The sequence below is a fragment of the Procambarus clarkii genome, chromosome 32 (genome assembly GCF_040958095.1).
Source record: "Procambarus clarkii isolate CNS0578487 chromosome 32, FALCON_Pclarkii_2.0, whole genome shotgun sequence".
Classification (NCBI taxonomy): Eukaryota; Metazoa; Arthropoda; class Malacostraca; order Decapoda; family Cambaridae; genus Procambarus; species Procambarus clarkii.
Window position 1 is genome coordinate 6,300,481 of NC_091181.1, and position 22,489 is coordinate 6,322,969.

A 22,489-nucleotide genomic window follows, 5' to 3' on the forward strand; every position below is an offset into this window, starting at 1 on the left:
GGGACTTGGGACACAGAACTCACAACTAAGTCACTACTAGACATGATGGTCTGTGTCACCCAAAAGAGTCAGGAGGCAGTAAAATGGTTTATCCCGGCCCGACAGGAAAAAACCGAGAAGCAAAGAAGAATCCGTGGTTTAACAGGGCATGTGTGGAAACAAAGGAACTGAACAAAAGGACGTGGAGGAACTTCCAAAATAACAGAACACCAGAAAGCAGAGACATACCATAGAACCAGGAACGAGTATGTTAGTGTGAGAAGAGAAGATAAGAAAAAGTATGAAAATGATATAGCTAATAAAGCCACGACCGAACAAAAGCTACTCCTCAGTCACATCAGGAGGAAAACAACAGTTAAGAAACAAGGGATGAAACTTATATCGGGTGAGGACAGGTACACAGAGAATGACAAAGAGGTGTGTGAGGAACTCAACAAGAGGTTCCAGGTGGTCTTCACAATAGAACAAGGAGAGGTGGCAGTAAACCAGGCGGCCTTGGAAGGGTTCGAAATTACAAAAGATGAGGTCAAGAGGCATCTGGTGGATCTGAACGTGAGAAAGGCTGTTGGCTCAGACGGAATCTTACCATGGGTATTGACAGGAGGAGGAGGAGCAGGAGCCCGAGCCCTTTGCTTGCCACTCTCCATAGTGTACAGTAAGTCACTAGAGAAGGGACACCTACCAGAAATATGGAAGACTGCTAATGTGGTCCCAATATACAAATAAGGTGACAGACAAGAAGCACTGAACTACAGGCCAGTGTCCTTGACTTGTATACCATGCAAGGTGATGGAGAAGATCGTGAGAAAAAACCTAGTAACATATTTGGAGAGAAGGGACTTCGTGACTTCGTATGATGAACCCATCAACATGGGTTATGGGAGGGTAAATCTTGCCTTACAGGCATAATAAAATAAAGGTGACAAAGATTAAGCAAGAAGGAGAAGGATGGGTGGACTGCATTTTTCTGGACAGTCGGAAAGCCTTTGACACAGTACCCCAAAAAAGGCTGATGCATAAGCTGGAGAAACAGGCAGGAGTAACTGGTAGGGCGCTCCAGTGGATAAGGGAGTACCTAAGCAATAGGAAGCAGAGAGTTACAGTGAGGGGTGAGACCTCAGTATGGCGTGAAGTTACCAGTGGAGTCCCACAGGGCTCTGCACTCGGACCTATCCTGTTTCTTATATACGTAAATGATCTCCCAAAGGGTATAGACTCATTCCTCTCAATGTTTGCTGACGACGCCAAAATTATGAGAAGGATTAAGACCGAGGAGAACAGCTTGAGGCTTCAAGAAGCCCTGGACTAGCTGCAGGAATGATCGAACAAATGTGCTGTTAGAGTTAAACCCAAGCAAATGTAATGTAATGAAGATAGGCGTAGGAAGCAGGAGACCAGATACAAGGTATCATTTGGGAGATGAAATACTTAAAGAGTCAGAGAGAGAGAAAGACCTAGGGGTTTTTATCACGCCAGATCTGTTCCTTGAAGATCATATCAAGAGGATAACATCAGCAACATATGCGAGGTTGGCTAACATAAGAACGGCCTTTAGAAACTTGTGTAAGGAATCTTTAAGAACATTATATATCACATTTGTCAGACCAATCCTGGAGTATGTGGCTCCAGCATGGAGTCCATATCTAGTCAAGCATAAGACTAAACTGGAAAAGGTTCAAAGGTTTGCCACCAGACTAGTACCCGAGCTGAGAGGTATGAGCTACGAGGAGAGACTACGGGAATTAAACCTCAATTCGTTGGAAGACAGAAGAGTTAGAAGGACATGATCACCACATTCAAGATTCTCAAGGGAATCGACAGGGATGATAAAGACAGGCTATTTACCACAAAGGGCACACGCAGTAGGGGACACAGGTGGAAACTGAGTGCCCAAATGAGCCACATAGATATTAGAAAGAACTTTTTTAGTGTCAGAGTGGTTGACAAATGGAACGCATTAGGAAGTAATGTGGTGGAGGCTGACTCCATACACAGTTTCATGTGTAGATATGATAGAGCTCAATAGGCTCAGGAACCTGTACACCTGTTGATTGACGGTTGAGAGATGGGACCAAAGAGCCAGAACTCAACCCCACAAGCACAACTAGGTGAGTACACACACACACACACACATGGAAACGAGGAGCCTAAAATTGTGACCAAAGGACAAGAGGTCCTGGAAAGGAGACTTGATTACAGAAAAGGGGACTACAGAAGGACAAGGGACTACCTGGAAGAAGTGCAGTGGGAGGAAGAACTTAGAGGAAAAACAGTGCAAGGTATGATGAACCAAGTCAAATTGAAATGCAAGGAGGCTGAAGAGAGATTTATTCCAACAATAAAAGAGAAAAGCAGGAGGGAATATAATAACTCATGGTTTAATAGACAGTGTCAGGAAGCAAAGGTGAGAAGCAGGAGGGAGTGGAGGAAGTACAGAAGACAAAGGACAGGAAAACAGGATTAGATGTAACAGAGCTAGGAATGATTACATTAAGATAAGACGAGTGTCGGAAAGAAATTATGAGAATGATATTGCAGTCTAAGCGAAAAAGCAAGCTAAATTACTACATAGCCATATAAGAAGGAAGATGTCGGTAAATGACCAAGTGACAAGACTGAGGAAAACAGAAGGGGCATATACAGAAAGCGACAAGGAAATCTGCGAGGTACTGAATGCAAATTTCCATGGAGTGTTCACAACCGAGCCTGAGCAGCTCCCATTGTTAGAAGCGATTACCCTAGATGAAAGATTATCAGATATAGAGGTGACAGCAGAGGAGGTAATGAAACAGTTGACAACACTGGATGCAAATAAAGCTGTTGGACCAGACAAAGTATCACCGTGGATACTTAAAGAGGCAGCGCAGACTCTCAGCGTGCCTCTGGCAATGATCTTTAATGAGTCACTTATGTCGGGAGAATTGCCCAGTTGCTGGAAGGAGGCAAATGTCGTACCGATTTTCAAGAAAGGTGATAGGGAGGAGGCACTTAACTACAGACCCGTATCACTGACAAGCATCCCCTGCAAAATACTTGAAAGAATAATTAGGCTAAGACTTGTTGAGCACCTGGAGAGCATTGGGTTTGTAAACAAGCACCAACATGGGATCTGGACAGGGAAATCATGCCTAACAAACCTTTTAGAATTCTATGATAAAGTAACAAGGATAAGGCAGGACAGAGAAGGCTGGGCAGACTGCATATTTCTTGACTGCCAAAAGGCCTTTGATACAGTACCGCACATGAGACTGCTATACAAACTTGAGAGGCAGGCAGGAGTAAGCGGAAAGGCCCTAGTATGGGTGAAGAACTACCTAACAGAAAGGAGCCAGAGGGTAATGGTAAGGGGAGAGAAGTCGGACTGGCGAACAGTAACAAGTGGAGTACCTCAAGGGTCGGTACTGGGACCAATCCTCTTTCTAATTAATGTAAATGATATGTTTACAGGAGTGGAATCATACATGTCAATGTTTGCGGATGACGCAAAATTAATGAGAAGAGTTGTGACAGACGAGGATTGTAGGATCCTCCAAGAGGACTTAAACAGGTTGCAGAGAAGGTCAGGGAGATGGCTACTGGAGTTTAACACCAGTATATGTAAAGTTATGGAAATGGGATCAGGTGATAGGAGATTAAAGGGACAGTACACAATGAAGGGGAACAGCCTACCTGTAACGATTCGAGAAAGAGACCTGGGAGTGGATGTGACACCTAATCTAACTCCTGAGGCACATATAAATAGGATAACGACAGCAGCGTACTCTACACTGGCGAAAATTAGAACTTCATTCAGAAACCTAAATAAGGAGGCTTTTAGTGCACTTTTCACTGCCTACGTGAGACCCGTTTTAGAGTATGCCGCGCCATCATGGAGCCCCCACCTGAAGAAACACATAAAGAAACTGGAGAAGGTTCAGAGGTTTGCAACGAGGCTTGTCCCAGAGTTACGAGTGATGGGATATTGAGAGCGTCTGCAGGAACTGAACCTTACGACACTAGAGAAAAGAAGGGAGAGAGGAGATATGATAGAGACATATAAAATACTCAGGGGAATTGACAAAGTGGAAATAGATGAAATCTTCACACGAAATAATAACAGATCGAGGAGACATGGGTGGAAACTGGAAATTCAGATGAGTCACAGATGTTAGGAAGTTTTCTTTTAGCGTGAGAGTAGTGGAAAAATAGAATGCACTTGGGGAACAAGTTGTGGAAGCAAATACTATTCATACTTTTAAAACTAGGTATGATGGGGAAATGAGACAGGAGTCATTGCTGTAAACAACCGATAGCTGGAAAGGCGGGATCCAAGAGTCAATGCTCGATCCTGCAAGCACAAATAGGTGAGTACAAATAGGTGAGTACACACACACACAACGAGAGCGGATAACGATAGTTCACGACTGTTGATAGTCGGCGACTTCAACTTGAAGTCCATAGACTGGGAAGCATATGAAGCTAAAACAGAAGATTTCTGGACGTGTAAATTTGTAGACCTCATCCTAGAAACATTTTTGTATGAACATGTTAAACAAGCTACGAGGATGAGGAAAGGGAACGTTCCCTCCATGCTTGATTTGATATTTACCAGGAAGGAGGAAGAAATATTTGACATTCAGTACCCTCCCTTGGGTAAAAGTGATCATGTCTTTTTGGGAATAAATTATGCAATGCGTTATAATCTGGAACAAAATATGAAGGTTAATGCAATTGAAAAGCCTGACTTAGGAGAGGACATTATGGGAACCTTAGATAAAATTTTAGTGAGTATAATTGGACAGACTTGTTGCTAGGCAAGGAAGTGAATGAGATGTATGTCACGTTTTGTGAAATATATGATAAAGGCACAAAAAAAATTATACCAAAACAGAGAAGCAGAACTAGGAAACAGGATTGGTTCAACAGAAAGTGCGAGAGAGCCAGAGACCAAAAGAAACAAAAATGGAATCAATACAGGAAGAGGCCAAACCCACAAACATACCAGCGATACAAAGATGCGAAAAACAACTACACGGCAGTGAGGAGAGAGGCAGAAAGAAATTTTGAAAAGGGGATTGCAGACAAATGTAAAACAGAACCAGGTCTATTCTATAAATTCATAAACAACAAATTACAGGTAATGGATAATATTCAGAGGTTGAAAATGGGAAATAGATTCACGAAAAATGAAAAGGAAACGTGTGAATCATTAAACGAAAAGTTCCAAAGTATGATTGTACAAAATGAAATCTTCAGGGAACCAGATACAATAAGAATTCCAGAGAACAACATAGAGAACATAGAGGTGTCTAAAGACGAAGTGGAAAAAATGCTCAAGGAGCTAAATAAGAACAAAGCAGTTGGTCCAGATGGAGTTTCACCATGGGTTCTGAGAGAATGAGCACCTGAGCTCAGCATTCCTCTTCAACTGATTTTTCAGGCATCCCTGTTTACAGGAGTTGTAGCTGATGTGTGGAAAAAGGCTAACATAGTTCGAATCTACAAAAGTGGAAGCAGGGAAGACCCCCATAATTATAGACTGGTATCATTTACAAGTGTAATACTCAAAATATTGGAAAAATAATTAAAACTAAATGTGTAGAACACCTGGAGAGAAATGATATAATATCAGACAGACAGTATGGTTTTCGATCTGGAAGATCCTGTGTATCGAATTTGCTCAGTTTCTATGATCGAGCAACAGAGATTTTACAGGAAAGAGATGGTTGGGTTGACTGCATCTATCTGGACCTACAGAAGGCTTTCGATAGAGTTCCACTTAAGAGGTTGTTCTGGAAACTGGAAAATATTGGAGGGGTTACAGGTAAGCTTCTAACATGGATGAAAAATTTTCTGACTGATAGAAAAATGAGGGCAGTGATCAGAGGCAATGCATCGGACTGGAGAAATGTCACAAGTGGAGTGCCACTCCACTTGTGGAACCCTGGAGAACAGGGTTCAGTTCTTACACCAGTGATGTTTATTGTCTACATTAATGATCTACCAGTTGGTATACAGAACTATATGAACATGCTTGCTGATGATGCTAAGATAATAGGAAGGATAAGAAACTTAGATGATTGTCATGCACTTCAAGATGACCTGGACAAAATAAGTATATGGAGCACCACTTGGCAAATAGAATTTAATGTTAATAAATGCCATGTTATGGAATGTGGAATAGGAGAACATAGACCTCACACAACCTATATATTATGTGAGAAAACTTTAAAGAATTTTGATAAAGAAAGAGATCTAGGGGTGGTTCTAGATAGAAATCTATCACCTGAGCAAAGAAAGAGATCTAGGGGTGGTTCTAGACAGAAAACTATCACCTGAGGACCACATAAAGAATATTGTGCGAGGAGCCTATGCCACACTTTCTAACTTTAGAATTGCTTTTAAATACATGGATGGCGATATACTAACAAAATGGTTCACGACTTTTGTTAGGCCAAAGCAAGAATATGCAGCAGTTGTGTGGTGCCCATATCTTAAGAAGGACATCAACACACTGGAAAAGGTGCAAAGACATGCTACTAAGTGGCTCCCAGAACTGAAGGGGAAGAGCTACGAGGAGAGGTTAGAGGCATTATATATACCAAAACTAGAAGACAGAAGAAAAAGAGGCGATATGATCACTACATACAAAATAGTAACAGGAATTGATAAAATCGATAGGGAAGATTTCCTGAGACCTGGAACGTTAAGAACAAGAGGTCATAGTTATAAACTAGCTAAACACAGATGCCAAAGAAATATAAGATAATTCACTTTCGCAAACAGAGTGGTAGACGGTTGGAACAAGTTAGGTGAGAAGGTGGTGGAGGCCAAGACAGTCAGTAGTTTCAAAGCGTTATATGACAAAGAGTGCTGGGAAGACGGGACACCACGAGCGTAGCTCTCATCCTGTAACAACACTTAGGTAATTACGTACGAAATGTTGGTGAACGACCAAGTGACAAGACTAAGGAAAACAGAGGGGCCATATACTGAAAGTGACAAGGAAATCTGCGAGGCACTGAATGCCAGCTTCCATGGAGTGTTCACAATCGAGCCTGAGCAGTTCCCATTGTTAGAAGAGATTACCCTAGATGAAAGACTATCAGATATAGAGGTGACAGCAGAGGAGGTAATGAAACAGTTGACAACACTGGATGTAACTAAAGCAGTTGGACCAGACAAAGTATCTTCGTGGATACTAAAAGAAGCAGCGCAGGCTCTCAGTGTGCCTGTGGCAATGATCTTTAATGAGTCACTTATGTCGGGAGAATTGCCCATTTGCTGGAAGAAGGCAAATGTCATACCGATTTAAAAGAAAGGTGATAGGGAGGAGGCACTTAACTATATACCTGTATCACTGACAAGCATCCCCTGTAAAATACTTGAAAGAATAATTAGGCTTTGACTGGTTGCACACCTGGAGAACGTTAGGTTTGTGAACAAACATCAACATGGGTTCTGGAAAGGGAAAACGTGACTAACCTTATGGAATTCTATGATAAAATAACGAGGATAAGACAGAACAGAGATGGTTGGGCAGACTGCATATTTCTGGACTGCCAAAAACCCTTTGATACAGGACCGCACATTAGACTGCTGGTCAAGCTCGAGAGGCAGGCGGGGGTGGGAGGAAAGGCTCTAGCATGGATAAGGAACTCTCTAACAGGAAGGGCTAAGAGTTACGGTAAGGGGTGAGATGTTGGACTGGCGAACAGTATCGAGTGGAGTACCTCAAGGAACTGTGCTGGGACCAATTCTATTTCTAATATATGTTACCGACATGTTTACAGGAGTAGAATCCTACATGTCGATGTTCGCAGATGACGCAAAGTTGATGAGAAGAGTTGTGACAGATGAGGATTGCAGGATCCTCCAAGAGGACCTGAACAGGTTGTAGATATGGTCAGAGAAATGGCTATTGGAGTTGAACACGAGCATATGTAAAGTTATGGAAATGGGACTATAGGTAATAGGAGACCAAAGTGATAGTACACAATGAAGGGGAACTGCCTACCTGTGACAACGTGAGAAAGAGACCTGGGTGTGGACGTAACACCTAACCTATCCCCTGAAGCACATATAAATAGGATAACGACAGCAGCGTTCTCTACACTGGCAAAAGTTAGAACATCATTCAGAAACCTAAGTAAGGAGGCATTTAGGGCACTTTACTCTGCCTATGTGAGGCCAGTTCTAGAGTATGCCGCCTCATCATGGAGTCCCCATCTGAAGAAGCATATATGGAAACTGGAAAAGGTTCAGAGGTTTGCAACGAGACTTGTCCCAGAGTTACGAGGGATGGGGTATGAGGAGCGCCTGAAGGAACTGTGCCTTACGACACTAGAAACGAGAAGGGTGAGGGGGGACATGATAGCAACATATAAAATACTCAGGGGGATTGACAGAGTGGACAGAGACGAAATGTTCACAAGGAATAGTAACAGAACAAGGGGACATGGGTGGAAGCTGGGAACTTAGATGAGTCACAGGGATGTTAGGAAGTTTTCCTTTAGCATGAGAGTAGTATGAAAATGGAATGCACTTGGGGAACAGGTTGTGGAAGTAAATACTATTCATAATTTTAAAACTAGGTATGATAGGGAAATAGGACTGGAGTCATTGCTGTAAACAACCGATGCTCGAAAGGCGGGATCCAAGAGTCAATGCTCGATCCTGCAGACACAAATAGGTGAGTATACACTCATCTTTGTGGAACATCTGGATATTCTGGATTTATGATATAGGAATATCTGGAGTGGAAGAACTTTGTATCACAACATCAGCATGGGTTCAGGGATAGCAGATCATGCCTCACAGGATTGATTGAATTCAATGACCAGGCAACAAAAATCAGGCAAGGAAGAGAGAGCCAGGCAGACTGCATATTTTGGGAATGCCAGAAAACCTTTGACACAGTAGGGGAAGGTACTCCACTGGATAAGGGAGTACCTAAGTAACAGAAGACAGAGAGTCACTGTGAGAGGTGAGGGTTCGGATTCGTGAGGTGTCACCAGTGTAGTCCCCACAGGGAGCAGTTCTTGGGACTATAATGTTCCTAATATACGTAAATGATCTCCCAATGGGAATAGAGTCGTTCCTCTCAATGTTTGCAGATGATGCAAAAATTATGAGAAGGATTAAGACAGAGGAGGATAGTATGAGGCTACAAGATGACCTAAACAAACTAAAGGAAAGATCAAACAAATGGCTACTAAAATTTAACCCATGTAAATGAAGGGTAATGAAACTGCGGGATGGAAATAGGAGGCCAGACACTGGATACCGAATGGGAGATGAAGTCCTTCACGAAACGGACAGAGAGAAAGTTTTGGGAGTTGATACCACATCAAGACTCAGTTTACATTAATTGGTCATTTCAAAATTGTTCAATGACAACCAATATTATTTTACTAGTTGTATATGAAAAATGCTGAAATTAACCCAAGTTTCAGTACTGCAGCGTAAATAGAAAGGGAGATTTTTTTTTCAACGTTTTTTACACATTTTCAAGTCCACACTTCAGAACACACGTTTCAGATATAATTATTCTGTGACACTTTTCTGACACATTAGCATATAATAAAGGACCTTGAGATATAGAATTTCCAAAACATCTTTAGTTTTCCCAATACAAATGTTCAAAGTTCCCAAAATTTTTTTTGCAAATATGGCATGTATATTGCTATTATAAAATCAATAAATGAACTTGGAGAAAAATGAAAGCCCCCCAATGTAGAGACATGCCCTCCACATATACTGTGTAAGTTTCATGTAAATTGAATAAAAAATTATTCAGTTTTGTAAACGTTTGTGTCAACTGAAAAAAAAACAGAAATGAATAAAGTCTAAGGTTCTAAAATCTGTGGCTGAGGTTGACATCAACCAATTTTCTCCAAAATTGGCATCATTACAGATAGGCTTACGTACAGTCAGGTGTGTGTAAGTTTGATGCAAATCGCCCGATAAAAAAAAAAAAAAAAAAATCTTAAAATTTTTTTTCAATTAAACTAATTATAATATTTGTTTAATATATACTATTGTGATAGCAATGAGTCATAGTTATGATTTCAGTTGACACTTTTGATTGATAATCGATTTTGACCATTTTGGCAAAATTTTCACAACTACTTCAATATTTTTTTTCTCCCTTCCTATTTATGCTACGATGCTGAAACTTGGACTAGATGAAACACTTTTCATATAGAACTTGTCAAAAAAGTTTGATTGAAATCAAACGAGTTTTCATTTGTTGCATTTTTAGGGCAAATTGGAACCTAAGGCCCCCTAAAGACACAAATTGCAATCTTGTTATTTGCAGCCCTCTACAGTATAAATCAAGAGCAACAATTTGCAATGACACTCCTTCACCTCTACAAGATGCTTATTCGGCCAACCCTTGAATACCCGTACACCCCACTCACTCTGGCAAAGAAATCGAACATGCTGAAACTGCAACGGGTCCAGAACAGGGAACTCAGATTTGTGGCAAAAGTGTCACTCTTAGACAGAGTGCGCATAGATGACCATACCACACTGAGGATCGACCCACTGAACGTTCGCCTGAATCGCCTCTCAATCAAACAGCTATATAAAATGAAAAGTATGTACATGCCAAATCGTGAGGACCCCTTTGTTGTCCTCAACACGACGAATTACGCTATGCTCGACCAGCCCCACAGATCGAGGAGGATGTCCCTCCAACAAAGGGTAAGAAGATACATCCACGACAGAGCCTACCCCAGGCCCAGGATCTTAAGCAACCTACCACAAGAGGATGACTGGCCAGCCCCACTGTACACCTAAGTCCTACGACTTGAAACCCACTGATTAAGGATTTAATAACTCCACTCAACCACCAACAACTGATTCAAAAACAAGCACAGCTCTCCAGGAAAAGCGGCGAGTAGCTACTTAATCAACCACCACCTGTTTTATGGCTACTCACCGCCAGCTGATCAGGAAAAAAAAAAAAAAAAAAAAAACGAGCCTACTACTAACCACCATATATCACCTACACTTTCATCCATCACTTCTCATTACAATCAACCCCAAAGTGGTTGGGTTACTTAACTGTAACCCCCCTCCTCTCCTTCACACCCTAATCCTTTTCAAGTTTTCCTACATCCTCCCCCCATCCTTCTGTTCCCGACTTACCAGTCCTATGGTCTTCAAACTCGTAAACTCCTACAGCCCCCCCCCTGCAGTAAGATTGCAATGTCTAGGAGGACTAATGATAACACTGATAACCCACTTGCAATTCCACGTTAACACTTCGTCCCATGGACGACAAAATCCTAATGATTAAATCTTTATTCTAATGCTAGACATCAAATACGTTAATTAAGAACATAAGAACAAAGGTAATTGCAGAAGGCATATTGGCCCATACGAGGCAGCTCTTATTTATAACCACCCAATCCCACTCATATACTTGTCCAACCCGCGCTTGAAACAGTCAAGGGACCGCACCTCCACCATGTTACGCGGCAATTGGTTCCACAAATCAACAACCCTGTTACTGAACCAGTATTTACCCAAGTCTTTCCTAAATCTAAACTTGTCCAATTTATACCAATTGTTTCGTGTTCTGTCTTGTGTTGATATTTTTAATACCCTATTAATATCCTCCCCTGTTATGTCCATTCATCCACTTGTAAACCTCTATCATGTTACCCCTAACTCTTCGCCTTTCCAGTGAATGCAATTGAAGCTTTGTTAATCTTTCTTCATATGAAAGGTTTCTAATTTGGGGAATTAACTTACTCATCCTACGCTGGACACGTTCAAGTGAATTTATATCCATTCTATAGTAAGGCGACCAAACCTGAACTGCATAATCTAAATGGGGCCTAACCAGAGCAAGATATAGCTGAAAACCACACCAGGTGTCTTGTTACTAACGCTTCGATTAATAAATCCCAGTGTCCTATTTGCCTTATTACGAACATTCATGCATTGATCCTTTTGTTTTAAATTCTTACTTATCATAACTCCCAGATCCCATTCGCAATTCGACTGTGCAATCTCAACACCATCTAGCTCGTATCTTGTAACTCTATCATCATTACCTAGCCTCAAAACTTTGCAATTATCAGCATTAAACTGCATTTGCCAATCCATTGACCATTTCAAACCCCTATTTAGATCAACTTAAAGTGATAGCAAGTCTTCTTCTGTGTTAATTTCCCTACCGATTTTTGTATCATCGGCAAATTTGCAAATGTTGCTACTCAGACCTGAATCTAAATCATTGATATATATTATAAACAACAGAGGTCCCAGGACAGAGCCTCGAGGCACTCCACTTACAACATTTTCCCACTCTGACTTAACCCCATTTATACTAACTCTCTGTTTCCTTTGGAATAGCCATGCCCTAATCCAACTTAATATAGCACCCTCAATACCATGAGCCTCTATTTTTTTAATCAGTCTTTCATGTGGCACTGTATCAAAAGCTTTGCTAAAATCAAGGTACACAACATCACAGTCCTTACCACTATCAACTGCCTCAACTATACAGGAATAAAAAGATAGCAAATTTGTTAAACATATACAGCTATTTGTAAAACCATGTTGTAACTCATTTATTAATTTATGTTTTTCAAGATGGAGACGAATTGTATTTGTAATTATTGATTCAAGTAACTTTCCCACAATAGACGTTATGCTAATTGGCCGATAGTTTGACGCAAGTGATCTATCTCCTTTCTTAAAAATTGGTACCACATTAGCTACCTTCCATGCCTCTGGCACTCTGCCTGACCCTATTGTTTTATTAAATATGGTAGACAGTGGCTCAGAAAGCTCCTCTTTGTATTCTTTAAGCACCCTGGCAAACACTTCATCCGGCCCTGGGGATTTGTTTGGTTTTAGTTTTTCTAATTGTTTAATTACATCCTCCCTGGTAACTGCTAAACTAGTCAACCTGTCCTCATCCCCACCCACATAGACTTGTTCGGCTGAAGGCATATTGTTAAGTTCTTCTTTAGTAAATACAGATATAAAATATTTGTTAAAAATACTACTCATCTCCTTGTCATTATCTGTTATTTGACCTGTCTCAGATTTTAATGGACCTATCCTTTCCCTAGTCTTAGTTCGATATAACTGAAAAAAACCTTTAGGATTTGACTTTGCTTGCTCTGCTATGCGAACTTCATAGTTTCTTTTTGCTTTCCTAATCTCTTTTTTAACATTTCTAACCAGTTGTATGAATTCCTGTTCTAAACTGACATCCCCATTCTTAATCCTTTTGTACCAAGCTCTCTTTTTACCTATAAGGTTCTTTAAATTATTTGTTATCCACTTTGGGTCATTAGTATTCGATCTATTCAATTTGTATGGTATACTACGTTCCTGTGCTTTGCTTAGAATATTCTTAAATAAGTTATATATTAAATCCACATCGAAATCCCCTTTTACGTCACCTATCGCTGGGTTCATGTCTCGCTCCAAGACCGGCCCACACCCCATACCCAAGACTTTCCAATCTATTTGACCCAAAAAATTTCTTAGGCTATTAAAATCAGCTTTTCGAAAATCTGGCACTTTAACAGAATTTTTTCCTACAGGTCTATTCCATTACATGCTAAATCTGATTACTTTGTGATCACTGTTCCATAGCTCACTCCCTATTTCGATGTCATTAATTTGTGTTTCCCTGTTAGTTAACACTAAATCTAAAATATTATTTTCCCGCGTTGGTTCCTTAATGTGTTGCGTAAGAAAGCAATCGTTAATTAATTCTAGAAGATCTTCTGCTTCACTATTCCCTGTTTTGTTCACCCAGTTTATTCCACTAAAATTAAAGTCACCCATGACATAAATATTGTTAGATCTAGATGCTCTAGATATTTCATCCCATAGATGCTTTGCTTCCATTCTGTCTAAATTAGGTGGCCTATATATAACTCCTATTATAATATTATTTGCTTTTTCGTTTAATTCTATCCAAATAGTTTCTGTGTGTGGCTCAGTTTTGATTCCCTCTTTGAGGCTACATTTCAAATTGTCCCTAACATATATGGCTACTCCCCCTCCTCGTCTAATATATCTATCTGTGTGAAATAGTTTAAATCCATTTATTTGATATTCAGCTAATAGTTCTCTATTTTCTACATTCATCCACGTTTCGGTAAAGCAATAATATCTATTTTTTCTGTGCAGACAAGAGCATTTAATTCGTTAATTTTATTTCTTAGACTTCTACTGTTAGTGTAATATACCCTGAGTGAATTGTTATTTTGAGGCCCTTTCTTTGCCTGATCATTTTGCCAATTCTTTTCTCCCACGAACACATACTTTTATTACCTCCTTCCTCCAAATCAATTCCCATACCACTATCTACTAATAGTTTAAACCCAAACAAACACCTCTAACCACTGGTTCCAACGAGTTCGCAACAGCAACATCCCCAGCCCTCGATAGATGCACCCTATCTCGAGCATACATTTCATTTCTTCCATAGAAGTGTTCCCAGTTGTCTATGAAAGATATTGCATTTGATTTGCAATATCTTTCCAGCCGGCAATTGACACCAAGTGCCCTCGACATCCATTCATTTCCCACTCCCTTTCTTGGAAGAATGCCACATACGATCGGGATTCCTCCCTTGCTCCTAACTAATTCAATGGCTGTCCTGAATCTCTGTATTAGTTCCTCACTCCTAACTCGCCCAACATTATTACCCCCTGCACTAATACAAATAATGGGTTTGTTTCCATTTCCCGTCATAATATCATTCATGTTTCCAACAATATCACCAATTCCAGCTCCCGGATAGCAAACCCTTAATCTGTTCCCCCCTATCTCTGGCACAAAACGTTCTGTCTAAATACCTCACCTGGGAATCTCCCACAACCAAAATTCGCTTCGGTACCTATTTAACTTTCTGAGCAGCCTGAGGGGCCTGCGCTCCGCCGCTCCTCGCTGTTTTCCGTTTCGAGTGAACTGTCGGCTCACCACAGCACTCGTCCTCCAACACGGCAAACGAATTTACTGTCCTTAGGGCGTCTGTAGGCAGCCTTGTCAAGGTTTTCTTAAGACCCCTGTCCTTCACATCTTAAGACCCCTGTCCTTCATGTTAGCTCAATGACTTCACCCTATGACAGTCAGTCAAAACCCAGTGACGTTAATTACCTTAATTATCTTGAGCCATTAATTAGCCATCCTAAAGATAATTTGTCCAAAGCAATTACGTTACCACAATTTCCGTCGCCCTCCCGACAGTCCCTCACTACTGTGTACTCACCTAGTTGTACTCACCTAGTTGTGTTTGTGGGGGTTGAGCTCTGGTTCTTTGGTCTCGCCTCTCAAATATCATTCAACCGGTGTAGAGATTTCTGAGCCTACTGGGCTCAGGATGCAGGATTGGGTCAGAAACTGTGTATGGGGTCAGCCTCCACCACATCATTGCGTAATGCATTCCACCTGTTAACTACTCTGACACTGAAAAAGTTTTTTCTAACGTCCCTGTGGCTCATGTGGGTACTCAGTTTCCACCTGTGTCACCTTGTTCGCGTATATACCACCCATGTTAAACAGTTTATCTGTATCAACCCTGTCAATTCCTCTGAGAATTTTGTAGGTGGTGATCATGTCTCCCCTTACTCCTTTGTCTTCCAGTGTCATGACGTGCATTTCTCGCAGCCTTTCCTCGTAACTCATGCCTCTTAGTTCTGGGACTAGCCTAGTCTCATACTACTGAACTTTTTCCAACTTTATCTTATGATTGACATGGTACGGGCTCCATGCTGGGGCTGTGTGAATTCACTATGATGAAGCTATTTACCCTAATTAGCTAGAGTGATCAATTAGTTGCCCATGTACAGACAATTGCATCCGAAAGCATTAAGTTATTCATTAATAACTTAAGTGCGAGCACTCGACCAGTACACCTCTTGATGTCTGCCGCGTGACTGGGTTAATGACCACAATATCCCACACCATACCTGCCTATGCATGCACCAATGCATACCTCTTCCCCTACACTTAGTAACATAGCGTGGAAATCAACTTTCTGTCTGATGTCCAAATATAATTTTTGAAAATGCGAAGCATGTTTAGCACCCGCTCCATTACATCCAGACACCAAATAAAATATTACTGCACACATGTTTAGTTCTTGTAACACATTACATCATAATGTAACGTAACGTGGAAATCAACTTTCTGCCTGATGATCAAATAAAATTTTTGAAAATGTGAAGCATGTTTATGGGGTGTTTGCGCTGTCTGTCCGTTATTCTGTCTCGTTAGGGTCAGGCGTTCGTTAGAGCTCGGTCTTGTCTCTCCAAATCACTTAGTTGTCTGTCACCTAGCATCACCCCTCTCTCATCCCCCCATTAGTGCTCGATCCTACAGGTGTCTAATCTTCACCTTTTGTAATTCTCAATGGAATAATCGGTGAGTGTTTTTTTTAACAGAGGAGGTTAGTTTTAGTTTTAACATACTTTCAGTTGACAGCCGTTAACAACGTAGGAATGGATAGACCAGTGTTCCTGAGCAAAAAGCCTTTTCTTTTCACTTGTGCTAAGTGAGCCAGACAAAATGTGGCATTATACTATTAGCATGGCAATACAGAACAAAGAAAAATGTAGCAATACTCAATTAGTTAAATATTATCAAAACATAAAACATGCATTATTCAAAAACACGCATAGTCAAAACATAAAACACGCATTATTTCACAGGCTTTTAAACTATTACAAGTTTCTTCCAGCAAATAAGGTTCCTTTAAGCAGTTCAACACATCAAATATAATGTGGGCAGATTTAGTTTTTTTCACATTTCTTTTCCAGTGTGTTGATTTTGTTTTAAACATAGGTGTGCCACTAGTCCATGAACTAAGAGGGATGAGTTAGGAAGAAACACTTTGTGAAATATGTACCATACCACGCTGGAAGACAGAAGAGTTTGGGGAGATGTGATCACTACGTACAAATTTTAATATTTTTTGTTAACTGTGTTATCACACCATATACCTCATAGTCTCTTCTTCTGCCTCTCACTAGTCAATAAACACATTTTTTTTATCATTTCTTGACTTAAATAGCACTCCGAAACATCTCTGCACATCTTAATTTTTCACTGACACGTGCACAGCCATCATAGGGACTCTCACTACTGCATGGATGTCTTGTGTGTTAAATAAAGCGTCGCTACCTAACTTATCATTTTCTTTGAGAAACTTATATGTGATGATCATATCTCCCGAGTCCACACAAAAAAACCACACATCACTCAACTTGTTTTCAAATCATAGCACCGGATCCTTTTTTTCCAGAAACTAAGTTTTGAGAATAAGCACAAAGTCACCAATTAATGTTCGTATCATCAAAGTTATTCTCAGATTTTTTTCTAATTTAAAAAATACTTCCACCATCCTACATCCATATTGAGAGATGGCAAACATAACTTGGTTATTGCATCTAGTTTTAAAAAGGGTTTGAATAAGAAGGCATGTTCCATAAAGAAGATACTTTAGAGCATCCATTATCTATGAGCAGTAAGAGGTAAACAGGATCCTCACATTCAATTTCCAAGCATTTTTGCATCATTTCATGACTAAAATAGCACTCCAAAACATAGGTGGTCATTTTTATTCTCATTGACACACTTATAGTCAACAACAATTTGTTTTGCAGAGTGACGAGTTATTCACAGTGACGAGATTTCACGGTGTGCCCAGTTTTAAGAGAGTTCACAGTGTAATAATATCGGTCGTGGATTTGTTATGTTATGTTTATAAAGATCATTAATGCTTCTTATTTTTACCGATTTCACTATGCCATGCTTTTCAGTCTTCTTATGTTCTTTTTCAAATAAACTTTACTTACTGTTTTCCAGTAGCATCGCTTCACACTACATATATATTAATCAACGTTCAAATTCTTTACAACTTTAGTTCAGTTTCTTTCCACTATCACGGCTTTTTGTTGTTCCCCCCTGTCAGTATCTAGTTCAAGACCTCCTATTATCAATGTCATTATTGTTTGTCAACAAGTTATTTTTTAGATAGTTCAAATTATTTTGTGCTGATAGCATGGTTACCGCTTACTGTCTACCACCAATGTGTGAATCATATTTCCTCTTTCACAAAAACATATATATATATATATATATACTTGAACACTACCCCCCTCACAGTCATTTATTCGCATTATAGCTTAACACGCGCACTTGACTTTTACTTATTTTATATTTTCTCACTTTTCAAATAATTTATAGAAAAGACTGTTATACAACATCTAGGCTTTACATACATTCTTTTTCATTTATCATCTAATCATATGCATATATGTTTTTCTCCAGCTCGGTTGCGGTTTATCCTTATGTGTTCCATATACTTTCCCTCCATCATACCCATAAAATATTTATAAATTGGCTCGGATCGAGGTTTGGATTGGACTCCGGTCCATAACCAGGACCAGAGGTCTAAGCCCGACCTCTGGCTTCCATGTATCTTGTCCTCCATGTGCGTCTCTGTTCTCCCAATCTATCTTCCACGGGTTAAAGTCTCCCATGATTACTAGTTCAGATCCATTCCTGCTAGCAAGAAAAGCTGCATTCTCTCTATTATGTTAATGGTGGCCATGTTGTTTCTGTCATATTCCTGTCTGAGTCTTTTGTCATTTGCTGATGGGTTATATATGACTTCGACTATAATTGTTTGTCCTCCCGTTGCTATGGTACCTGTTATGTAGTCACTGAAACCTTCACAGCCCTGAATAACCATCTCCTCAAAACCGCAGCCTTTTCTTAACAGCAGAGCTACACCACCACCTCCTCTTCCTTCTCTCTCTCTCATCACAGCACAGTAGTCCTGTGGAAACACTGCATTTGTTATGGTTTTTGTTACCTTAGTTTGTGCTATTACCTGTGACTGTGAGACTCACTTACCTGTGAGTGCTATTATGTCTTGGTTTTCTTCAAGTCCCCATTCTCCAAGTTCATTTGTTTTACTTGTAATCCTATCTATGTTAGTGTACATTGCCTTGAAACTCACTTTCTACTGTCCTTTCTCATGTTCCCTTCATAGTGAGCGTTCTGCTGGTGAGGGAAGCTGTTCCATTGGTGTGAGGATTTGCGGGGGTGGATAACGGGGTCCCAGAGGATACTGGAGTGAGGGATGGGGGGTCAAGTGAAGGAGGTACAGGGAGTGTATGGGATGAAGGGGGAGGGAAGGACAGTGGGGGAAATGGTGGAGGGGGACATAGTAGGAGTAGAGGAGGGGTAGCAGGGTGGGAGTGGGGATGAGGGGGAAGGGAGAGTTGGCTGAGCATTTTAGTGGGGGCATGGAGGGTTCAAGGTATTGGTGGTTTCTATGCACAGGAGGTTGGTGGAATTGCCCTTCTGTCTGGAGTTACTGGGTTACTGGTTGTGGGTTCCCCCTCACTACTGAGGAGGATGTGTTGGGAGCTGTGATTTCGTGGTTTTTGCCTCTCGTCCTGCACTTCTTCCTTGCTTCTGCAGCCATGACTCTCTCCTCCCTTGTCATTTCCCTCTGGATGAATACTTTTTTTAATTCTCCCACATACTGCAGGTAGTTTTTCCTTGTTAGAATCTTCTACTTTGTGGTCTCGTTTGCAAACACTATCTTCAACATGAGGTCTCTGTCCTTGTTGTACCAGCCTAACCTGAATACCTTTTCAGTGCTATGTTCAGCCCCTTACATCTCTAGTCCCTTAAGTATTTCATTCTCAGCTGCTCTCTCCTTATTGTTCCATTCTGTCCTCTTGGAGCCTTCCTGCTCTTTAATACCTACAGCTACCACTGATCATTTCCTTTCCAGCAGCTGACTAGTGGCCTTTGCTACTTCCTGTGAGGTGGCTGCTTTCATTGCTACCTTCCTCACTGTGGACATTACTTCCTGGTTCTATTTTAGCATTTTTGCAAATGTTGTTTGTACTATTGCAGTCCCTTCCAATGTTCAATTTTCATCTTCTCTTTGGATGATTATCTGAGTCTCAGCCTCCGTATTGTTCTTCTTGAAGGGTTTTAATCTCCTCTTTTGCTGCTGTCAGCCGCTTTGCAGGTTGCTTATTGTATTATTCATTTCCTGCATCTCCCATGCAGGAAATGGAGAATAAGATATCTTGTCCCCTGATGTCCTTCAAAACCTGGGCGAACATTTCCTTCATTTGGTCACATTAACTTTTCCATGTTCCATTGGTATTCCTTGCTGCCATGTTTGTCCCTGTTCCTACTAAGTCTTATAGCGTTTGCCTGAAGGGGGGCAGAGAGAGAAAGAGATTGAGAGAGAGAGAAAGAGAGAGAGAGAGAGATGGGAGACCATGGGAGAGAGAGAGAGAGAGAGAGAGAGAGAGAGAGAGAGAGAGAGAGAGAGAGAGAGAGAGAGAGAGAGACAGAGAGAGACAGACAGACAGAGAGACAGACAGACAGACAGACAGACAGACAGACAGACAGAGAGAGAGAGAGAGAGAGAGAGAAAGAGAGAGAGGGAGAGAGGATGAGGACAAACAAGGGGCTGGGATGGAGGTTTAATATCCTGGGGTGAGAAGTTGGTGGTAGGATGTTTGTGTCTGTGTGCACATGTGTATTCACCTAGTTGTATTCAGCTAGTTGTGCTTGCGGGGGTTGAGCTTTGCTCTTTCGGCCCTCCTCTCAACAGTCAATCAACTGTTACTAACTCCTTTTTCTTCCCACACCACACACACACACACACACACACCAAGAAGCAGCCCATGACAGCTGACTAACTTCCAGGTACCTATTTACTGCTAAGTAACAGAAACATTAGGGTGAAGGAAACTCTGTCCATTGTTTCTCGCCGGCACCCGGGATCGAACCCAGGACCACAGGATCATGCATCCAGCATGCTGTCCGCTCAGCCACCGGCCCCCCCATGTGTGAGTGTTGTGACGATAATCTCTTTCAAGAGAGATTGAGCCTGCTCTTCCCTATATCAGTCACGTCATTCTACAAGTACAAGATGCTACATTAAAGATACGTCCACTAGTAGCACAAAACGTTTTGACCAGGAAGCAAAGTGTACCTTGCACCACCTGTCACGCCGGCTCACCGCCCGTCGTCAACGAGCTAACTACCCATTCTCCGCCTGCCTGCTCCTGATTGGCTGGTGTATCGCCGACAGCACACCTGCATCTGCACTCATGCCCTCTACCTGAGTCAACGTCTGGGCCAGCTCAAGCCATCCTCCTCAGAATATTCCTGTGCTCTTAGAAGTTGACATCTCTCTCTGGTATACTAAGCCCTGGCTGTCGTATACTAAGGGAGGTGGCAGCTATAACCAATATTCTCAGCACCTGATATTTATTGTAAATAAACTACCCATTCTCCGCCTGCCTGCTCCTGATTGGCTGGTGTATCGCCGACAGCACACCTGCACCTGCACTCATGCCCTCTACCTGAGTCAACGTCTGGGCCAGCTCAAGCCGTCCTCCTCAGAATATTCCTGTGCTCTTAGAAGTTGACATCTCTCTCTGGTATACTAAGCCCTGGCTGTCGTATACTAAGGGAGGTGGCAGCTATAACCAATATTCTCAGCACCTGATATTTATTGTCTTGCACATTATTTTATTGTAGAGTAAATTTTCATCAAGTAATTATTCATGTTGTTTTGTTTGTTGACTTGTTTTGAATTTTACATAAGCCAAGGGATTGTCTTTGTTCATATTTTGTTTTCTAAAGTAATTAAAATTTCATTGTTTATATTTTGTGTTTTGCGTGTCTTCCCATTACCTTACCACAGACAAACAGGCAAGCAGTCTCTTTTTTTTATGTAAATGTGACCAGGCATTGACACCTGCCATTGGAGAACTGCCGAACATCAACACTCCAACACTTTACCGTCACATTTCATGGGGGCCTGTCCAAGAAGCTTCACACAGGTACTAGTACCAGAACGTAAATTTGTGGTAAGCGTACTTGGCTTTGGTACAGTTGCTTTTCACTATTTTCAATATTCAATTTTATTTTCATATGGTGCTGTGTGTATTGTGCATTCCGAGAGTAGCATATGGTGAAGGTGAGACAACTTTGGATTACATGGTGACTGTCGGCCGCAGTCATTCTCTTAATTGGTCATCTCTCCCTCCGTGTTATTACTCGTGTTTACCACCTTTTGTCCCTAGGATATTTCTCATATTTTCGGCAGATCATCATATTGGTACCCTGGTACTGTGGTCTGTCCCCGGGTCAAGAGCACCTAATCTTCTGTAATCCGACTGTAGGAGGATAAAGAGGGCCATAGTTCCTCTAGCACGAACTTTGTTGCTGAATTGGGACCTCAGCAGCAGTTCTCGTCACCAGTTGACACCTCGCACCCCTACACGTCGGTCAGAGATGATGATATTTACCTAGGTAGGGAATTAGCTTTCTTTTTTCAGAGAACAAAAGTTCGCTAATTCTGTAAGTATCATATTTCATTTCAGTGGGGAAAACTTGCTTATGTCCTATAGAGACTCGGCAAGGTATGCCTACATCCTTGGACTACCTAATTCACTTTTGAGGCAATTAACTG